The sequence below is a fragment of the Planococcus citri genome, chromosome 5 (genome assembly GCF_950023065.1).
Source record: "Planococcus citri chromosome 5, ihPlaCitr1.1, whole genome shotgun sequence".
NCBI lineage: Eukaryota > Metazoa > Arthropoda > Insecta > Hemiptera > Pseudococcidae > Planococcus > Planococcus citri.
The window spans coordinates 15,417,216-15,438,819 of record NC_088681.1 but is presented as its reverse complement, the minus strand read 5'-3'; the positions used below and the strand labels follow the sequence as shown (position 1 = coordinate 15,438,819).

The 21,604-nt window shown below is 32.5% G+C and overlaps 1 long non-coding RNA gene across 1 annotated transcript; it reads right to left on the bottom strand.

Moving 5' to 3' along the window:
- Positions 1-15,534: 15,534 nt before the first annotated feature.
- Positions 15,535-20,697, bottom strand: LOC135847543 (uncharacterized). Its single transcript, XR_010559195.1, has 2 exons — positions 20,434-20,697; positions 15,535-15,839 (listed from the first exon to the last, which is right to left on the bottom strand). It is a non-coding gene; the product is annotated as an uncharacterized LOC135847543 (long non-coding RNA).
- Positions 20,698-21,604: the final 907 nt, after the last annotated feature.

Here is a 21,604-nt window from a genome sequence, read left to right as displayed (position 1 = left end):
TTCTCGAATCCCACATTCTCCAAACTTTCTGCTTCGCTGGGCTCAGGTCAATTTTATTTTTTGCTCCAGAATTTAAATTTCTAAAAAATGATTGTTCCAATTTAAAAAATTGAAATTATTTACAAAAAAATTCAAACCAAACCCAAAATCGATCCCAAAACACTGATCATGAAGCTTCATTTTTTGAACATATCTCTGCGCATATTCCATTCATTAAAAATACACACCAAAAAAAGGGTAATTCCAAATTGACCCAGAAGCAGCCCCAAAACACGTTGATGATGATATTTTTCAAAATAGGAAATGCCAATTTCACATTTTCAACTTCAACATGTTCCAAAATCAATCTCAAAATACACCCAAGAAATCCTAAGTGTTCATTTGAATAAGTTGCCAGAATGAAAATCTCAACAAGATCCAAAATCAATTCTAAAACATTTATGAAATTTGATCAAAATTACAAAAAACTGAAAACAAATGTTAAAATGACATAAACATACTAGAAAACAATATTAATATCACTAAAAATGACTAAAAACGGATAAAGTTTCAGAAAAATTGAAAAAAATAGCATAAAACGTAATTAAAACATGTTGTGTTGAAAGTGGTATAAAAATAACTACTTCAAAAGTAGATACTAAAATCAGATAATTGAAAAGTGAAAAAAACTGATGAAATTTCGTAAAGATTTCGTGAAATTTAATGAAAATTGCACAAAACATTATTGAAACATAGCCCTATATTAAAAACCACATCAGAACACCTAAAAAGCATAAAAATCATCCAAAAGTTATCCAACACTGATGAAATTTTAGCAAACTTGGTCAAAATTTAGCAAATATTGCCTAAAACGTTGTGAAAACATATTAAAAATGGCATAAAAACACTCGAATAAAAAAACAATAAAATCATTAAAATGATTAAAAACTAATTAAATTTGAACAAAAGCAAAAATTGCATAAAATATTATTAAAATGTGTTTAAAACGATAAAAACAAAAAATAAAACACCGAAGTTGGGAGAAATTTTACCAATTTTTATGAAAATCAAGTAAAATTTTGCAAAATTGAGCAAACACAGTCTAAAAAAATACTCGAAAAAAAAACAATAAAATCAATAAAATAATCAAAAAATGATGAAATCTGACCAAATTTGATCAACATTGCATAAAATATGTAAGTACTATTAAAATGTATTTAAAATGATGAAAACAAAAAATAAACCCCGAAGAGAGAAACTTACTCTTATGAAAATCAAATAAAATTTTGCAGAAGTTGGCAAAAAAACTGTGAGAAAGATAATTAAAAACTTGTTAAAATCACAGAAAAATACAGAGATAAAAGTTGAATGGTTCGAACTTCAAAGTGACCAAAAAACAGATGAAATTTTTGAAAAATATATAAAAAATGAGCAAAATTCGTATAAAAAAATAGCATGAAAACAAGTAAAAAAAATGACATAATTACACTAGGAAAAAAATTGTAACTACAATTATCAAAAACCAATGAAATTCAATCTAGCAAAAATTGCATAAAAAACACCATGATCAAGAAACCTTACCAATAATTTGGGAAATTCAAACAAAATTTAGCTATAACTGTGTAAAACATGGTTAAATGATGAAATGGTTAAAAAATTCGTCAAAATTGAGCGAAAGTTGCATAAAACATTGTAAAAACGTGTTAAAAATGACATAAAAGCATTGAAAAAAAATCGTTAAAATCAATAAAAATAATCAAAAACTAATGAAAGTCTAAAAGTTAAAATTGTATCAAATATTCCTAAATTGTGTTGACAATTTTTTAAAAATTACCAAGTAATAAAATTTCAGTAAAATCAACCCGGTAGCAAACATTGCATAAAACAACTTAAAATTCACTACAACGACATAAAAACCATTAAACATGACTAAACATTGACAAAATCATTTAAAAATTTAAGCGAGATTTTGTGAAAATTGCGTAGATCATTCAACATTACCAATAAAATTGGTCAAATGTCATCAAAGTTGAACAAAATTCTGCAAGAATTCCATGAAATATGTATCACAAAAACGGGAAAAATGGGCATGAAAATGACTGAAAATCGCCAAAAATTGATGTAATTTTAGTACATAAAATTGAGATAAAATTGGCAAAAATTGCTTGAAATATTGTTCAAAGTTGATGAAGTATCTCAAAACTTGAGATAAATCAGAAATATTGCAAGAAATTTCAGCTAAAAAATTGATTCGAAATGAATCATGTTTTAAAAAAATGATTTTTGATTGAATCGTGGCGTCGAATCATTTTTCTTCAAATTATGAATTTTTGAAACACTGCCTGGCCAATTTCATTTCTGTTGCATCCCTCAATTCTCCAAATTGAACTTCATCCCAACAAAGAATCATTTTCAGTCGAGTTTCAGTTTATTGGAATGGATTTTTAATCTTTGTAGACTACATTTAAAGAATTCTTTTAGATGCAAGATTAATTTTCAGAAAAATGTCTCCAAAAAAGTTCTAGTTCACTTTTTTGGCATCCCATTAAAATTTTGACTATGTCGACCCTAAAAATCTGCCTTATCCAAAGTGTAAGGCAGATTTTTAGAATCGGATTGTTGATGAAATTTTATTCCATCAACAATCCTCTTTCAAAACATCGTTTCAAAATACAAAACCCTGTTCGTAATTTAAAGAACTTGAACGTATAAATAATTATAAGTAAATAATATGTAATTCTTCAAATTTTCAGATTTGGAAAAATGGTTACGTAATTAATCGTTGTACATTCGTATGTATAAATTTATAGGTAATTTTTTCAAATCTGGATATTGTTCTAGTGCCAAAGAAGCGCTATCGCAGCGCTGTTAAATACTTTATTTGTTGCTTATTGTAGGGTATTTTTCTTCATAATTTACTGTACTTGCGGGGTGATCCATATCATGTTATCTTAAGATTCCAATTTTGAGGAGTTCAATAAAATCAAGTTTTTAAAATCTTGTTCAAAATATTTCAAAATCAAAACAACCCAGAAAAAATACAAGTCATTCTTCGCGATGAGTGAACAATTTTATGCTCTATAATTTAGTATCTGTTGAAATTTTTTCGTAGGATCTTCGCTTTCTCTCAAAAATCTATTTTTGTGATATCGAATTATTGGTCGAGTTGAACTTTCAAATGATCACACTCTTATGATGGGAAATTTTGTGCTCTATAATTTTAATTTTTTAAATTATTTCTGTAGGATCTTTGCTTTTTCCTTAAAAATCTATTTTTTGCGATGAAATATTTACAATTTTTTCGTCACAAAAAATTCCAATTTTGAGGAGAAATCAAAAATGTGCTAAAATAATTTAACAAAATCAAAATTGGAGACCATAAAATTTGCCAACATCAATTTTGAACAAAAAATTCCAAAAGCTCAAAACTTCATTATTCAGTATTTTTTTTTTTGGAATCTTAATCATGGACCACCCCAACATTTCGGAGCAATACATCAGAGATTAAGTTTGTATATTATTATCCCATTATTAGTTTATTTAAATATATTCTAGATACAAAAAATTGTGATGTTAAAATTAAAATCAGTTTTAAAAGAAATCGTCTCACTGTCAATATACTCGCCCTACTCGTCGTCGTTTTCTCATCTCACAGCTATTTTCTCTCATCTCTCGTTCGTCACTGCGAAGATGCAGCCTCTCGAAACGAGAAAAAAAATAGGCCTGTAGGTATGATAAAAATCATAGACTAAGATCGCATATTTACCCAGTTTCAACACACAAGAGACCGTTTTGCGATAAGATCCATCATCTCTTCATCTTCGCTGAAGCGTTTAATATAGCGTCTAATGCCAAACAAAAATAGTCGCGCGACAATTAATTTTCTATTCCAATTCGATATGTAGGTTAAATGAATCAATTAATATGTCAACGGTAGCGAGGTGGCGATAGCATTACGGAGAAAAAAAGACAGTGAATCCGAGTTGAAAATTTCCATCTACAATATAGATCGATCAATTGACAGTACTATAGTACGATATAGAAAGGGCCATATTCACAGACGAATGATCGACTCAGCAGCAGCAGCAGCAGCGAATCCGCTCATAAGAAACCATACGTCATGCAGGAAGTGAATTTACCTAGGCGAATGTTTATTAGCATTTCGCATCGCTTTTAAACCATCAACGACCTCCTGAAATAATACGGGAAAGTACACCTTTCGCACAGATAGGTATATCACATAACCTCTCATCGTATACCTACCTATACAAAAAGTATGCCACACTTTTCGCAGTCTAAACGCTTCGTTTGGTAATTCGTTTTATAATTTAAACCAACAAGATCAATATAGGTACTATGTACCTAGTGCTACTCGTATTAATTGAAATGTGTGATTAAAAAAACAACAACAACAACAACAACAGCCGGAAAATTTCGATTTCTATTTTAACTACGAGTATACGAGTAGATATAGAGTAATCTATCGATATACCCGATTAACGAACAGCTTTGAAAAAAAAAACCTAAACAGAAGCCTTTTTTGCCTCGTTAAATCGAGGTATACTATACAAAGTTTAGAGTATCTGTACGTTGAATAATTGTACCGAAAAATTTTAATTAAATTTGCCAAAAAAAAAAAACAGAGAAGAAAAAAATACCAAAAATCTCAGTTTAAAGTAAATCGAAGAGAGTATTTTAATTAAAATTTTTTACTCGTTGGTATGTCAAACATTCGAAAGAAGTGAAAAAGATCAAAGCATTTTGCAAGTAATAACATTAATGCAGGGGTTGGTAACGCAACTCTGTACATAAGAAATGAGATGCTGGTTTGCCTATTGCTGGGCTTTTTTCAAAAGAAGAAATCAGACCTAGTGACGGATATTCAGCTAGCTCGGTGTTTGGTTGTATGTAGAGTAGGCTTAATTTAAAACTTGTAAATACATATTTTGGAATATTATTCGGCATAGTTTTTCTTTTTCTGAGATAGAAGGAGAATTTATCATAAAAAAGCTTAGCGTAGAGTGTATTTTAGAATTTTATAAAATATGAACTTAGCAATTTATACTTCGTTTGCAGTGTATTAAAATTGAGATACTTAATTAATTTATAATCGGATTGATGAACTGAAAAATTTCGTAATCAAAACAATGTTGTTGTTGACTATTTATACTTTTTCATGGGAACGAAAATTAAATTTTAAAATCTGAGAGCCAAAATCCAATTCGACCATATGGGGGTCGGTAGTACGTTGAAAAGTGAAATAAATCAGCTATTATGACTTTTTGTTTAACTGCAAATTTAAAGGACCACAAATGATTTTAAATTAAAAAAAATTACGATGAAAAAGATTACTTAATGCGGAAATGAATTTTACGTCAAAAAATTAAAAAATTTTGTAATGATTATTTTTTTTCTTACTCTAAAATTTGAAAAGTTGAAAAGTTTTTGAAGCTCAACAATTTTTGATTTGCTAAATATTTCATTAAATTTACAATTTTTGAGCATCAAACACTTCTTAAATTTTAGTGTAAGAAAAAATAAATTATCGTAACAAAATTTATTCATTTTTTGACGTAGTACCCATTCATTTCCGTATTAATTTTTTTCATCGCAATTCTTTGAAATTGAAAATCATCTGCAGCACCTTCAATGTGCAAGTAAAGCAAAAAGTCAAAATAGCTGATTTTGGTCATGTTTCAAAGTACTACCGACCCCCCATGGTCAGAATTGGATTTTGGCTTTTGGATTTTGAAAAGGTATTTTGCCCCTTCTGTTTTCAAGACAGGCAACTTGTTTATCTTACGTTTTTTTTTACTCGTACCGGGTTATACATAAAAATCTGAAGTTTGTACTACCCCTCACCGGACGTCCTGTTATATGTATGTATAGTGTAACTTGTTTACTTAAACTTATGTATGAGTAAGTAGGTATGTACATACAATTTTTTCGTTTTTTTTTCGCTCACACCTCCGAAAATTGTTACCTCGGGTGAAAAAATCACGGCATGAAATTTTTAGTCCCCTCGGTGAAAAATAAGATTACCATAATAATAATGAAACATCGAACAAGTAAGGCGTTTTTTTCTGGAAGTAAGTAAGTCACTTGAAAGAAATCTGAGAGATTAAATTCAAAAAAGAAAAAAAATACCAATGTGATCAATATTTTTGATTTTTCAACTTTGGAGGTAAAATTGCCATACTTGACAACCGAAAAAAATGAAAGAATTGTTTAGGAGGAAATGAAGATTGACAAAATTAAAGAAGCTTACTCTAAAACAAAAAGAGGACTTTTAAGGCAGGCAAGGCAAAAATTAATGCTTTTTTGGAATTTTGGACGTTTTGGTGAAAAAGCAAAAATTACGACCATTTGACTATTTCATCAAAAAATTGCTTCCTGAAAATTTTGACGAAAAAACATTTCAACTTTTCCTCAACTTGACAAAAATTGACTCTTTGTGACAATTTTCTCAAAAACGGTAATTTTTTGACAATTTTGATAAAAATTGGCCCCTTTGGTGATTTTACCAAAACTGGACACCTTTTGACTTACCTACCTATTTTGTCAAAAATTGACGTTTTTTGACACTTTTTGCCTGGGACAAATTTGCCAGAAAAACAACAGAATAATATAATAATTATAAGAAAATTTGAGCAAAAAGAGGACTTTTCAAACACATATCCCGAGCAGCAATTTCCAACTGATTTACGCATATGTTCTGCATAGCAGAAACACATGCATTCTGCAGGCGATCTGCATGCGTTCTGCGTGCAAAACGCGGCGTAATTCTGGACTAATTTGATGGTTTTCTGCATGCGGAAATGTATGCATTTCTGCATGCGATTCCGCATGCAGTACGCGTGCGCTTTCTCAGCATTCACACACGCAGAAACGCGTGCATTTCTGCTGCATTTACGTGTCTGACGCTACAGTGAAATATTGCCTGTATTGCTGGCATTTTGTTATTATGCCTTAGGCGTAAGTACAACTGCCATATACTCATATATGCGAGCCAATGAGCATAAAATGATAGAAATCATGATGTGGTGGCTAAAAAAATAAAAATACTGGTGGTGGCCCTTGTGAGACTTGAATATTGGCCTCCTTGTACAGCGCTTTGAAAAATTACGTTTATATGTAGAAAAAATGAAACATAAATGAATGAACATTTTGCAAAAATGTTGTGCTAATGTATTTATAAGAAAATAACAAACTTAATATTTGTATACATAACTTAATTTTCATTGTCTAGTCTATACAGAGAAAAAATAGGTACAAAAAAACAAAAATATGGAAAATTAACATATTTGATTGATATTGTAAGTAATTCATAGAACTTATAAAAATTTTCTGTCCAGTTTCGGATTTTTTATGGTATTTTTAAACAAGAAAGTTTTTGAAAATTCAATTCCAAAGACCTAAACGCAATTTTCTTTTTTGGAAAGTAGATTTTGAAAAAAGAGGACAAGACCTACAAGAGGAAGAGTGAAAATTTTTAAACATTTGTATTTGAAGTAGGTAGCTAGGTAAGTATGACACATTTTTCAAAAATATAAACATTACGACTCAATTTTGTATTTAAAAACATACAAAAGTATCCGATGAACATTTTTGTTATAATATTCAATTTTCTTGCAAGATTTCAACTCATTTTGATATGTAGCATTGCATCTTATTGAAAATCCTCAAAAACTATGATTCAAGTTCAAACTCAAAGTTCTTCTAATGTGCTCAAAAATAATTGAACACAAATATTTCGATTTTCAGTTGAAATTTTAATTCATTTTGACTTTTTGACAGGTTTCAAGGCATTTCAATAACCCAGAAAATATAATGACCCTAGTTGTGGCTCAAAAGTTATCAAAAAAAGTTTGGATTGAAAATTTGGGTCAAAATTTCTTCAAAAATTGTCAAAAAATATTTCTGTTCAAATGAGTATTTGAATTTTTTGTGAAATATTAAACCTTGAAGGGACACATCGTGGCACTGTTTCAAAAATTTGAAAATTACATCCCAGATTTGTGCTTGAAATTCTTCAAAAGTGATTGAAAAAAGAATTTTCAATTTTTTGCTGAAGTTTTGATTTACTGGCCTATTTTGATAGGTCACACGACCATTTTTTCACAAATCCCAAAAATTATGACACATTTTGGAACAAAAATTCCACACAAATGTTCAAAAAACATTCAACATTTTTGATTTCTTCGTGTTGTAGTTTTGATAGTTTTTGATTGTTCCGGATGTAATCCTTTCCCATATTATGGAATGCCACCGCATCATGGCCATCTACTGACTCTAATCCTTCTGCAAAACAACAAATTAGTATTAGGCCTAATATAAAATTAGGTACGTGAGTAAATATTAAATAAAAAGATCATATTTCTTCAATTTCCGAGTAGGTACCCACTACCCAACAATAATCCATCATAATTTTCCAAATCTGGGAACAAGGTCATTTTGCCTATTTTACCATGGAATACCCTTTCTATAAGCTGGTAACATGGTACTTTGTTTTTTTCGTAGATTTTTGACATATTCTGGACCAAAAATGCCTAAAAAAGAACCAAAAGACTGAAATGTGTAAAAAGGATGAAAAAAATTGTTTTTCTTATTTGTCTTATTCATTAATTTTCATTTTCACGATTAGGTACTCCATGTTGCAAGCAAATTTTTGTTGAATTTTCAACAGTTGTCAAAATATCAAAAAAATCAATCTAACAAATCATAAATAATCATGTTTTGGGCCTGATATGTGTAAATACCTACTGAATAAAAAATAATTTTTTTCATATGTACCTATTGAAAATTCTTTTTCTAGTACATAATTTTTACTGGTACCCCATATTACCTGCAACTTTTTGAAATAGTTGATCTACGAGTAGAACCTTTTTTTTATAAAGATAATTGAACATGGTTGAAATAATTTTTCGTTGCCACTGCAGTTTTTACCATCAAATTAAAAAGAGACTTCCACTTTGAATAAAATGTAAAAAAAACGAAAAGTTGAAATTTTGTTTTAGAATTTGAAGGAGAAATAAAATTTAAGTTTACAATTTGGATACAAAATTAACATTGAAATCTACATAGTACATACTACATATTAATTAATAATTGAGTAATACATTTCAAACTTACTGTATGCATGAATCATGAATGATGCTAACATTTTCCCAAAAAAAAACAACACAGAAAAACGAACTCAATGCACCATAACAGAAAAAATACAAGTGAAGAACTATTCACTGGGACAAGAATACCAGTTATCTCTTTTTATAAAATGCTAGAAGGAGTCTGTCAACGTTAAGAGTAGGTAAGGGTGAGAGGATGTGGGAGGGGGTGAAGAATTTCATTTGAAATGTCTCTGAATATGTTATTGTTAAATATGCTTTGTCACTTTTAATTGTTAAAGCCTAGAATCGCTACTCACTAATTCTCTCTCTATCTCTCTCTCTCTCATTCTCATATCTTTATCCGGGTGTAGCTTCAACAACGTGCATGCACCATTGTTGCCAAACAAACAACATTAGATACCTAATGCCTATGCGCGAGATGCGCGAGCACAGCCTGGATATACTTATGTATATGAAAAATAGAAAGTTGACAACATTATTCAAATGTCTATTTGATATTTCGATTTTTCAGAGCAATTTTTCAATTTTCACGGAGCAATTTTGAAAAACTGAGCAAAAATAGTCAGCTCCGGTCGTATACACCCTAAACCTATCATATTATTTGGGCATTTTAATACATACAGGGTCATTCCACATCAATTCCACCAAGAAGTGTTAAGGGGGGGTCGAGGATTTTTTTGAAATTTTTCCTGTGGAAAGGCCTTTTGAAGGGATGACCAATGACGAAAATCGCAGCCTTCTAGCCCTTTTTAAAAGCTGCTAGGGGGTGTCCAGGTTTTCAGTGAACTTGAAAAACAACATAAATTAAAAAATTGAGATGGCATTATTTCGTAAAGTTGATTTTGAAAATTGAAATTTTGCGAAAAAATATGATTTTTAGGTTTGAAACATCAAAAAAAAATTGATTGGTGAAGTTGACCCATTTGACCCCAATTGTTACGTATCCGCGCTGAAAAAGTTGAAAAAAAAAACCTTTCACTCAATTAAATGAACTCATCACAAAAAATCAAAATTCAAAAAAATTCGATTTTCAATTCCAAGATCAAAAAAGTTCAAATTTATTCAGTTGTCTTATTTTGACCTCTTTCTGACTTATTTCATGAAAAAGATGATGAAAATTACGCGCGTAGCAAAAAAATTAAACTTCTTTCAAAATTCACTCAGAATTTTGATTTTTTTTTGTGATGAGTTCATTTCATCGAGTGAAAGGGGTTTTTCAATTTTTTCAACGGATATGTAAAAGCTCGGGTCAAATGGTTTAACTTTACCAATCAAAACTTTATTTCTTGTTTTAAATCAAAAAATCACATTTTTTCTCAAACTTTCAATTTTTTTAAATCCGCAATGTATTTAGCCACAATCCACGTCCCCCTCCCATCTCCTTCTCTCTAAAGCTGTAATAACCACGGAGGTTATGAAAAGATAAAAGGAATACCCACGAATTCAAATGGTTCACTTATAAATTTCGTTGAAAATCTTTATTGTTACGAACATGTATAGATATTTTTCATGTTTTCTTGCACGTGGTGTATAGCCATAGCCAGACATAATTATGTCTGGTGATATGGAGTGTATTGCAAAAATCAGCCTAGAATACTACCTGAAAAAGATATAGGCATGTGAGCTGCTTTACTACAGCCAATAAGAAAGTGAGAGAGAGTGAGAGAGAAAAGTGAATAAAACGGAGATTCGTTCTGTACTCTGTGTAGTGATATCCAGAGGCCGTGTCTTCTTCGCAAACTACCCAACAAAAGATCCACTAAACCTGTTGGCCATTGTTCCCACGCAGCGCGCAGATGACAATGATTTCCGCATGGTTGAGCACAACAGAAAAATATGTACTTTTATGCAAATGAATAGATTGATTCCTTGTAAGGGAAAATTTTCTACCAGTATACTTCTATTATTAATGCAAATATCACCAAAACCACATTTTTAAAAATACGTAGATGTATAGATAGATTTATTCATTGATTGTTTATTACGGACCAGCGGATGTCTATGTTTTACATTACCTTTGGACTGAATTTTCAAGTTAATAAAAAAATTAAATGAAAACTTACGGCGCCCAACAATTTTTTGGGACTTTTACGTATTGGGGGAGGTTCTGGGAGCCATGGGTGAGGTCGATTAAAAAAACTGTGGCTATATTCGTGTCCGGCGATATCGAAAACATACTATTTCATGTGTCACACGAATGTATATCCTTTTTTGGGGGGGGGGTTACCCCCTTTGGGGAGGTGCTGGGGGCCGTGGACAGGCCCAATCAAAAATTTGACGTCATATTCGTGTTCAGTGTCACCAAAAACATACTATTCCATGTGTCGCACGAACAAAACACTTTTTTGAACTTACCCCCTTTGGGGAGGTGCTGGGGGCCATGGATGGGATCCTATCAAAAATCTGACGTCATATTCGTGTTCAGCGTCACCAAAAACATGGAATTCGATCTATCACATGCCCTAAATTCTCTTTCGAAAGTTTCGCCCAACATTAGGGGTGGGGTTTTGCTCCCCCTTCCATTAAAAGATCCCATCTCGAAACTTGAATATTTCAAAAAAGCATCACAAGGTACATCTATGGAAATTTTTTCAAAATTTTAAATGGTAGCTCTCACTTACAACGTCATTTTGTAATTTCAAAATGCTTAAAAAGCTAAATGCAATGCCCTTTCGAACAGTGAAATCAGTTTTGATCAAAGTATCATAGTTTTGGAGGAATGGGCTGCTGAAGTTGAGTACCTCGAGACAATGTGAAAGTAATGGAAGCCCCCACACCCGCCCCCTGAGGGTGCTGGGACCAAACTACGTAATTGCGGGGTTATTACTTATACTTACTGGATGGGTATATATTGTGAAAAAATTTGAGTGAAATCGAAAGACATGACGCAAAAACGTTGGCTGAGTAAACATGGAATGACCCTGAAGTTAATGTGGAGCAATTCTGAGGCATCTTTTGTAGAATTGGAATATCCCCAAAAAGTCCCTGGAGCCTCCAAAATGGCCTGAAACCAATTTTACAATTAAGGAACAGTGTGTATTTTCAGTTTTCCATCTTCGTTTCGTGCCATTGGGTTGGGTGGAAAATTTCAAGTTACAAAAATCTGCTAGATACTCCAGAATAAGTGCTGAAAACGACTCGTAAACGTTTTCAATTGATTCGGCGAGTCTCAAATATTTGGTGAAATTTTGATTTTTTTCAGTTTGGCTCAAATTTTATTCTCAAAAACTCAGCAAAGATCGAAAAATGCACTTGAGCAGCAGAAATTTTGGCAGAAGGTATATTTTTACAAGCTCTTTAATTTAGCTTTATTCGGTTCAACAATTTTCCTGTCAATTGGGAAACCTCCCTTGTTAACAAAACACACTCAGAGAAACACATATAACATTTACTAAGAAACCTACTAATCAGAAAGCATAGGTTAAAGTGCAGGCGTATTCGCAGCTGAAACGCATCGTAGTGGAAGACGCGAAACGCGTGCAGAAATGCCAGTGCAGAAATGTATGCATTTCTGCAGTAAAACGCATGCGTAAATTTATCGAAAAAACGTCAGCGGAAATCCACGCAGAAACGCCTGTCATACGCAGGGCAGAAACGCCATGCGTTTACGACGCGTTAGTCCAGATTTCTGCATGCTGCGGCGGTTCTGCTGGCGATCCGCCACGTAACCGCGTGCATTTGCGCATGCAGAACTGTTTTTCAATTGCTGCTCGGGATAAGGCGAAAATCAATTATTTTTGGTGATTTGAGGTGGGGAGAGGGTACAACAAATTATGGAATGTTGAGGGAATAAATGACACATTTTTGAAATTGCAGTGAAATTCCACAAATTTTTTCTTTGGAATATTTTTCAATTGCAAAATTAATTTATCAACAATAAGTATTCAATTGAATATGTGACGTGAAAAACTTGGAATACAAAAGTTCAATTTTAGAAAACACTGAAGTGAAATGTATACCACAAACACCCCTTACCCCCGTTTTGGTCAAGATTCAATGGCTGAAACAGATGACAACGGAAGTGCTCAATTTTCACACTCCTGAATCAGTTTCGCAATTCGATCTCAAAAACGTGATGGTGGTTTCGGGGGTCGGAAAATGGCCCTCTTCTTTTGAAGGAATATCGCAAAAATTTTATTGTCAACATTTTGATCTCTTTAATATTAAAATTGGTCGTTATCAATAAATAAATTAGCAAATTAATATCGCGTATTCAAAATGCGCAAAAAAATTATCACGAACCATATAAATAGAAAAGTCCAAAATACGTACGAGTGGATATTATGCGGAACGAACGAAGAACAACGTTTATTAAGGGAAATGCGTGTGAGTAAGTACACATTATATGTATGTATTATTGAATAAAATGATAAAATTTTCACACAAACATGATACTGCTATCACACGAATTACGTAGGTACCTACAATATGTGGAACAAAATCGACGGTTGATTTATATGTACTTCGCAGACGAAAGCTTTACTCCTAAACCTGACCATGTCTCCTAAATTTTACCGTAGCCTAAATGACCATCTTGAAAATGAGCCGAGCTGAAAGGGGTTAAATAGGGCAATTTTCTGCAAGGCCCAAATTCTTTGAAGGCCTATTAACCACAAAGGTACCATACACATATTTATTTTGATAAATTCATTGAAAGATTTTAATCATTGTTGTTGACTGTTTTAAAATTTGCTAAAATATTCAAAAAATGCAAAAAAAGTTTAAATTTGGAAAAAATATGCATATTTAACAAAGAAAATGTGGTCCATGGCTGTTTTTTTTTCAAACAAAAATATCAAAATTTGTTGATCCTGCATCCTTTTAAGGCTCAGCCGCCGCGCCGACACATCTCATCAATTTTTTATATTTTTCAAGTGGATTACCTAAGTTACATTTATGATAGGTATTGATGTCGTTTTCATGTTGTACATATTAAGAATAATTTTAAAGCAAATTTGCCAAAAAGAAGTTGGCCTGTTTAATGAATAGGTCATTCCAAATCGATATTTTGTTTTCTAACACAGGACTCGTTCTGAACCTGGCACAGTCAAATAGAAAGAGTACAAAAAAATTCATCACTAGTCAAAATTTCAAACGCTAAAGCACATTTTTCGCATATTTATTTGAATTTCTTAAAAATCAAATTTGAGCCACAAATGAGGAAAAAAATAAAATTTCACTAAATTGACCAAAGAATCTTAAATTTGAGATACGCCCTATTTTCGACCTGTCTAATCGATTCAAGACGGTTTCGAACCGTTTCGAGTACCTACTACCTACATACTTCTAGAGTCTTTAGTTGATTTTTGAAACTTGAAATTTCCACAAAATTTCACCAAATGAAGTTGGAAAACCGAAATTTACTTCGCACACTTATTTCTACATGTTATCAAGCCGACCGTAAGTAGGTACAAGTCATTTTGGAATCCCCAGTGAATTTCAGAAATTAATTCTGGAGGCCCCAGCACACTTTCAGAACTTGAAATTTCCGTAAAATCTTACCAGATGGAGTTGGAAAACCAAAATTCAATCTGCACTCTAATTTAAACGCACTGTTAAGTCGACTGCATAATGGCGTTTCAAGTCGTTTTGTAGCCTCTGGTAACCTTTTGAAAGTTCCGGTTTTCCAAAATATTGCCATAAGATCTGTTTAAACTATGTCAAGCACGTTCGAGGGTTCGGGCACCACAAAATATTTTCATGTAAAACAATGCAAAATCGAATGGCATATACTCTAACGTGAAAAAACGAATTTTTTGGTGCGCACCACGAGTAGATGCCAATTTATATATTGGGCACCACGTAAGAACCCAAATTGTACCAAAACCTATTATCTTCAGTACAAACTCATTGTTCACCAAATGCAATTTATATGTACGATGTTGTGGACTAATGCGTTGCTCTGCACGCTAGGATTTTTTTGCTCGTTTACAGCTCGATTTTTTCATACATACCTACTCTCATTATGTTCCGTTAAAAATTTCAAATCAATGAAATAGGTATTTTCAAACATTGAACAATACACGCAAAAAATCTCTCTGTGATCTATCGTGTCACATCCTTAGCATTTACTTGTATTTCAGCTCAAAATCAAATCAAAGCCCATAAAATTTGTATAGGTATAAATATACACGACATAAAATCAGGTCGGTACTCCGCTGTACAATCCATATTGGAATATTCGACCTTATTAAGTATTGTGTACGATATGAAAAGTTCAAGTTTATTTTTAAATATTGGAGAAAAATGCAAGTGTTTTACATTGAAGGAAGTGGCGAGTGTAGCTAACAGTGGGCTAACATGTATTAATGTGTACTAGCCTAATAGCTGAGTGGTACAGCTCTATTGCCTACCTATAGAACCCTCTGAGCAAGGTGCATCCGCCGAGCATCAAGAGGGAAGACTTTAGCTAACAAAAACACCAGAGTTGTTTCATATGATCTGTATTGTACGCAAAAGATTTACAGTATATGGTTAGCTGGGGTTATGTGCGATCCGCTACTCTACTCTTACACGACATATGTAGACAATGCACTACAACATGTTTAAATCTTGGTATTTCCAGTTAAAGTTATCGCTATCATCCGAAGTTTAGCTTCCAAGGGACTTCCATGCTGTGGCATAAGTCCTTGTTGGTGGACTAATAACGTTGTTGGCTGCGTATAAATTAGAAGGAGCACCTGCCACAGTTTCCAAATATGCACCAACGCTAAGCAAGAGCAGCGCTACTACCTGTAAAAGAAATACAGTTCACAATCAATTTCTAAATATTTAAAAGGGGATTTCAAAAATGTTGAATTTCCCAAATAAAGATGATCTCGCAAGGAAATTACAAATGACAAATCACAAATCACAAACGAGCATAGTTGCCTCAAGTCAAAACCCTCCAGCTCCCTCAAAACTCAAACGTGGTGTTGCCAATCGCAGCGCTGATGTCTCCACATTGAAGTTTTGGAACACACTTGATCAAGGCAATGGGTCCAATACCTACCGATCAGATTTGTGCGGAACAGGTTTTCTTAAATTTCATACCATTATTTTGTTTGCACCAAGTGTATACAGGAATGGCTTAATTTTTATTTCTGTACTTGTACCAAGAAAATATGGATCGCTATCCATCCTTCTTTTTCAAATCCCTCAGAGTCCGTTGATTTCAGATTGAAAATTACTTCAAAAATACCAAGAGTAAACGTGCCCAAGAAGAATTTTTCTTACTATCACAAAACGTGCACCTAAACAGGGTTTCATGATGAACAAAACTAACACTTTTAATAATAAGATGTAGCTTTTTTGAAGTTGAGTTGAGACTATGAATTAGAGATTCTCGTAGATCGTAGCATTTCTGGTGAAAAACAACTACCTACCTATGCAATAATTCTCTAATCTAATGACGTTTTTCGTTTACCTTGAACTATCAACATTGAATGCAATTATTTCATAATGTACCTAAGTATTTGATCGTAGATGTCAACTATGAAAGTGATTTGAAAAACTTGGCATTATTTTAAAAATAAACAGATTTAAAAAAAAATATGTACTAATAGATTTAAACTTAGTCATTGTGGTGCCCGGTTTTGGGCTTGTGGTGCCCAAATCGGGCACACCACAAGGTCTTATATAAAACGACGCAGAATCGAGTGAAATGCACTGTAAGGTGAAAAAAATTTGAGGCCGGCGGCACCACAAGTACCAAGTTTATATATCGGACACCACTATGACTATAACTATGATGAAAAATCCAAACTGCACCAAAACACCTTTATCATACATATATATTAGGGCGGGTCGAAAAAAAACGTAGGTCTGTCTCAGAATTTTCTGAAATTCACATATGTGGTTCCTTTTGAGTTGAAACCACCCCAAAAAAATTTTTAGCCCCCCGCGGCACCATGGGGCTGAGCCACGTGACCTCAAAGTGGGGCCATTTTAGCTAAAAATTCACTTTTTTCAGGTTAAAAGCTCCAAAATCGACTTTAAAAATTTTGCCTTAGCACTCAATCGGTAGAGTTTGAGATGCTGAATCTCCCTGTGGAGTTCGTTTTTTTGTTCGGTGGTCCCTTACGTCGGCAACTTTTCGTTGAAAGTACAAAAATAGCTGATTTTAAGGTGTCAGGAAAACGTTTCCGCGAATTTATGCCCAAATGGTGTTTTGTAGGGGGACATATCGATGTTGTAAGTTGTATATGTAGTCGAGGGGTTAAATTTAGAATCATCAATATGCCCTCAGATCGCTGATAGGGTACATGATTCAACTTTTGTACAACATTTTAGGATTTCATCAATTTGAAAATTTCATCAGATTGCTTCTACCTACTTTTTTCATGTTTTCAAAAAAATTTTCGTTTTATTTTTTATAAATTCAATTTTGAATGACATATGTATCTTGGAAGTACACAAAACCTTCTTTGAAAAATGTGAAAATCATTCAAAAATATAAAAAAATGATAAGACAATCAAAAAACCACAAAAATTTGAGAAAATGTCTCATTTGCGTAAAATTTTGCACAGACTGCTTGGTTTATTGAAAAGTACGTACCTACCAAGAATTAATCTCAGAAATTCTCAAAATTGAATGATGATTTGTCAAAACTGCAGAAAGTGTCATAATAATTGTCAAAATTGAGCCAAAAAAAACAGTTTTTATTTTTAAAATTCAAAATACAAATTATCCTAAAAAAGTTGAAAAAAAAACAAAAAAAAACTCAGACCACAAAAACATTTTTTCGATTCCACTTTAGGCATCGCGTTGATGCTTCTCAATTTATTTTCGATTTTTGTCGTTTTTTGATGGTCTGTCATTTTTTCATATTTTTTTGAATTAAGTATTTTCACATTTTTCAAAAAAGGTTTTGTGTACTTCTAATTCAAAATTGAATTTATAAAAAATAAAATGAAAATTTTTTGAAAACATGAAAAAAGTAGGTAGAAGCAATCTGATGAAATTTTCAAATTGATAAAATCCTAAAATGTTGTACAAAAGTTGAATCATGTACCCTATCAGCGATCTGAGGGCATATTGATGATTCTAAATTTAACCCCTCGACTACATATACAACTTACAACATCGATATGTCCCCCTACAAAACACCATTTGGGCATAAATTCGCGGAAACGTTTTCCTGACACCTTAAAATCAGCTATTTTTGTACTTTCAACGAAAAGTTGCCGACGTAAGGGACCACCGAACAAAAAAACGAACTCCACAGGGAGATTCAGCATCTCAAACTCTACCGATTGAGTGCTAAGGCAAAATTTTTAAAGTCGATTTTGGAGCGTTTAACCTGAAAAAAGTGAATTTTTAGCTAAAATGTCCCCACTTTGAGGCCACGTGGCTCAGCCCCATGGTGCCGCGGGGGGCTAAAAATTTTTTTGGGGTGGTTTCAACTCAAAAGGAACCACATATGTGAATTTCAGAAAATTCTGAGACCTACGTTTTTTTTCGACCCGCCCTAATATATATGTGATCCTCTATGTACGCGGGCACCACAATTACCATAAAAGACCCGGGCACCACAAGGTACTATGTTACGTGTATTCATATTTATATACCGCACCTTGGGAGTAATAAGGTTACATCTCAACAAAAATTGATTTTGACGTTTTTACATTTTTGGGGTTTGTATGACCCCCCTCAACCAAAAATAACATTTTGAATTGGGTACACTACATGGCTGTTAAATTACCGTAATTTATTTTCTGGTAAAATATGGCGGTAAAATACGGTATTTTACTGTAAGTATTTATGGTATTTTACTAATTTGGATATGAAGAGTTATTTTTTGTAGTTTGACTTCAAAGTTCTGAACTTCTGACCTGCCTCTGAAGTAAATTTTCATCTGTTTTAGGTGTTATTAAAGATTATAGAAAATTTTCCAAGGACATTCTTTGGAAATTTATGGAGAAAACTTTTGGTGATTTTCAAATCATAAATTTCCATGGAAATTTGGAAATTTATGAAGGAAAGATGGAAAAAAAGTGTTAATTTGGCTTTTTGGTAAATTATGGTAAAATACGGTAATAAACTTTTGGTAAAATACCGTTAAATACGGTAAAATACCACTGTAATTTACCAACATAAATTACCTTACAGCCCTGGTACATTATCTAGCAGGGATGGAAAGCTAGCCGAAAGCTAAAAGCTAAGAGCAGAAAGCCGAAGGAAGTTAGGGATTTTTGAAAGCTAGAAGCTAAAGCCAAAAGCTTCATTTTTTCAGCTTTCTTTGAACTTTTTTTTGCATGTTTATCTGGTTTGGTTTCAGTTTCAGTTTTTTGTAATTATATCCATTTTCCCGTTTTTGTTTTCATTTTTTTCGTTGTTTTGTTTGATTCTAATTTCTATTCTCATTAAAGTACACGTTTCCTATTATGAATTATACTCATAGTTCATTTCAACTATCCATGGTGTACTTTTCTGTATTGTAGCCATGTGTGAAAATATTAAAAGCCAAAAGCTGAAAGCCAAAAGCTAAATAAAAGCCGAAAGCCAATGATTTTTGGAAGCTAAAAACTAGCCATTAGAAAGTTTCATTAATTTGAAGAGCCAAAAGCTAAAGCTAAAGTTTCATCTTTTAGCTTTCCATCCCTGTTATCTAGATCTTGTAAAAAACGCAAATGGCCTAACTCAAAATTCCAACAACATTGCAAGTTGTTTGGAGTTATAAGGGTACATCTCAAAAAACTCCACCTTTTTTGAGCAAATTTCGTACATACAAAGTGTTAACAAACAGTTTTGATTGTTTTGAATGTTTGTCAGTTAGAAATAGTCACAAGGAGTGCATTTTTTATTGGTTTGTACCAAATGGAAAAGAATTTTTATATCCATCACTTTTCAGAAAAATGAATTTACACGTATAATGAAATTTTAATTTTTTGAGAAAAACTCAAAAACGAAGCACTCTAGAAAAAAACTAACGACAATATGTCGATTGGAAATCTAATTCTCTACAATTTTGTTACAGTGAAATATTTTTTGGACGCTTCCTTTCGCCTCCACATCAACTTTAATGATAGGTTATAACTCAAAATGTTTTCCAAATATTGAAATATTTCCCTCTTTAAGATTTTATTTTTTAAAGTGTTCTTATGCTAAACGAAGGTAGGATACCCGATCTTTAAAATGAGGTGCTATTCATTCCTCACAATTAATTATAAGTTGATAAAAATAATGAATCAAGTTTAAAAAAAAAGAAAATCACTCTCCTGTAAAATGTCACTTTTTTGAGATGTAACCTTATTACTCCCGAGGTGCGGTATTAAATCAAGTTGCTATGTAGTCATGTGAAAATAAACTAGGTACCTATACCTATTATAAAAGTTGATTACTTACCACAAATCGTATAACTGACCAGTTATCCATGTTCGCTGTTATGATTATGAATAAGAAAACAGGTGTTGACGCGGTATAAAATGAAATTGTAAGAACACTGGAGTAATTTCTTTCGGATACTGCACTATCAATACTAATTATTCGCGAACTACAAATATCTATGTACAAGGTTCAACTTCGCATGTTCGAATATCATGCAATTCGACAAACAATACTCGAATACGTATGCGTATGGTTATTTATGTAGATGAGAGATGTAAAGAAAATTTTAAGATAAAATCAGTGCGCAGCGTTGCCACATCAAGTATGTGTAGGTAGGTAAGGTACGTAGGTACCAAAAAGCACGAAGAAAGCTTGATAAATATTATTTAAAATGATACTAATTCGATCTTTGGAAAAATTAATAGACTGGAAAATTACAATAACGGTCTATCGGATGTACGAAAAATTATGCCCCCTGAACTTGAATTACCTAATATTTATTACCACGAAAGCGAGTTGGCTACTGTAATGCAAAAGTAACCCTCACGGGAAAAAACTACTATAGTTTACTTATGTAGTTTACAGTAGGCAGCATTTTAGAAAAATACTTTTCTTGGAAACTTTTTTTCTGGAGCAGTACTTGTATGTAGTTCTATTTTCATAAAGTAACCATACATTATTAAAGGCTTCTAGAAATTCACCTCAAATTTCAATTTTTCTTCCCTAGAATCTGGTTTTGCTCCTCTCTTGGAAAAATCTTGGCTAAATCTTGGCAAAGTCATGAGTCCAGTCGTGGATTTTTATGCACCAGGTATGTACTTGAAAAGTAAGTATAAATTTATGTACAATTATTGTACATACGATACATAAATTTATATCTACTTTTTTTCAAATAATTAACAAACTTGGTGCGAGGATTCTTTCAGTTCGATTCATGTGATTCAAAGAATCGGAAACTGGAACGATTCAACTCTTCACGCCTGAGAATCTGACTCTAAGTCCGACTTTCTTTCTTTTGCACTTCCTAATGAGATTTGCTTGCGGTTCGTCTGAGATCCTATATTCCAGATAATAATCGAATATAGGCGCGGCGTGGAAAATTTTGAAAATAGACATGATGGTGTGTAGTTTGGTAATAGTTTCATGTAAAAAAGGTCACAATCTTTTAGTAAAAAAAAAAAACTTCAAC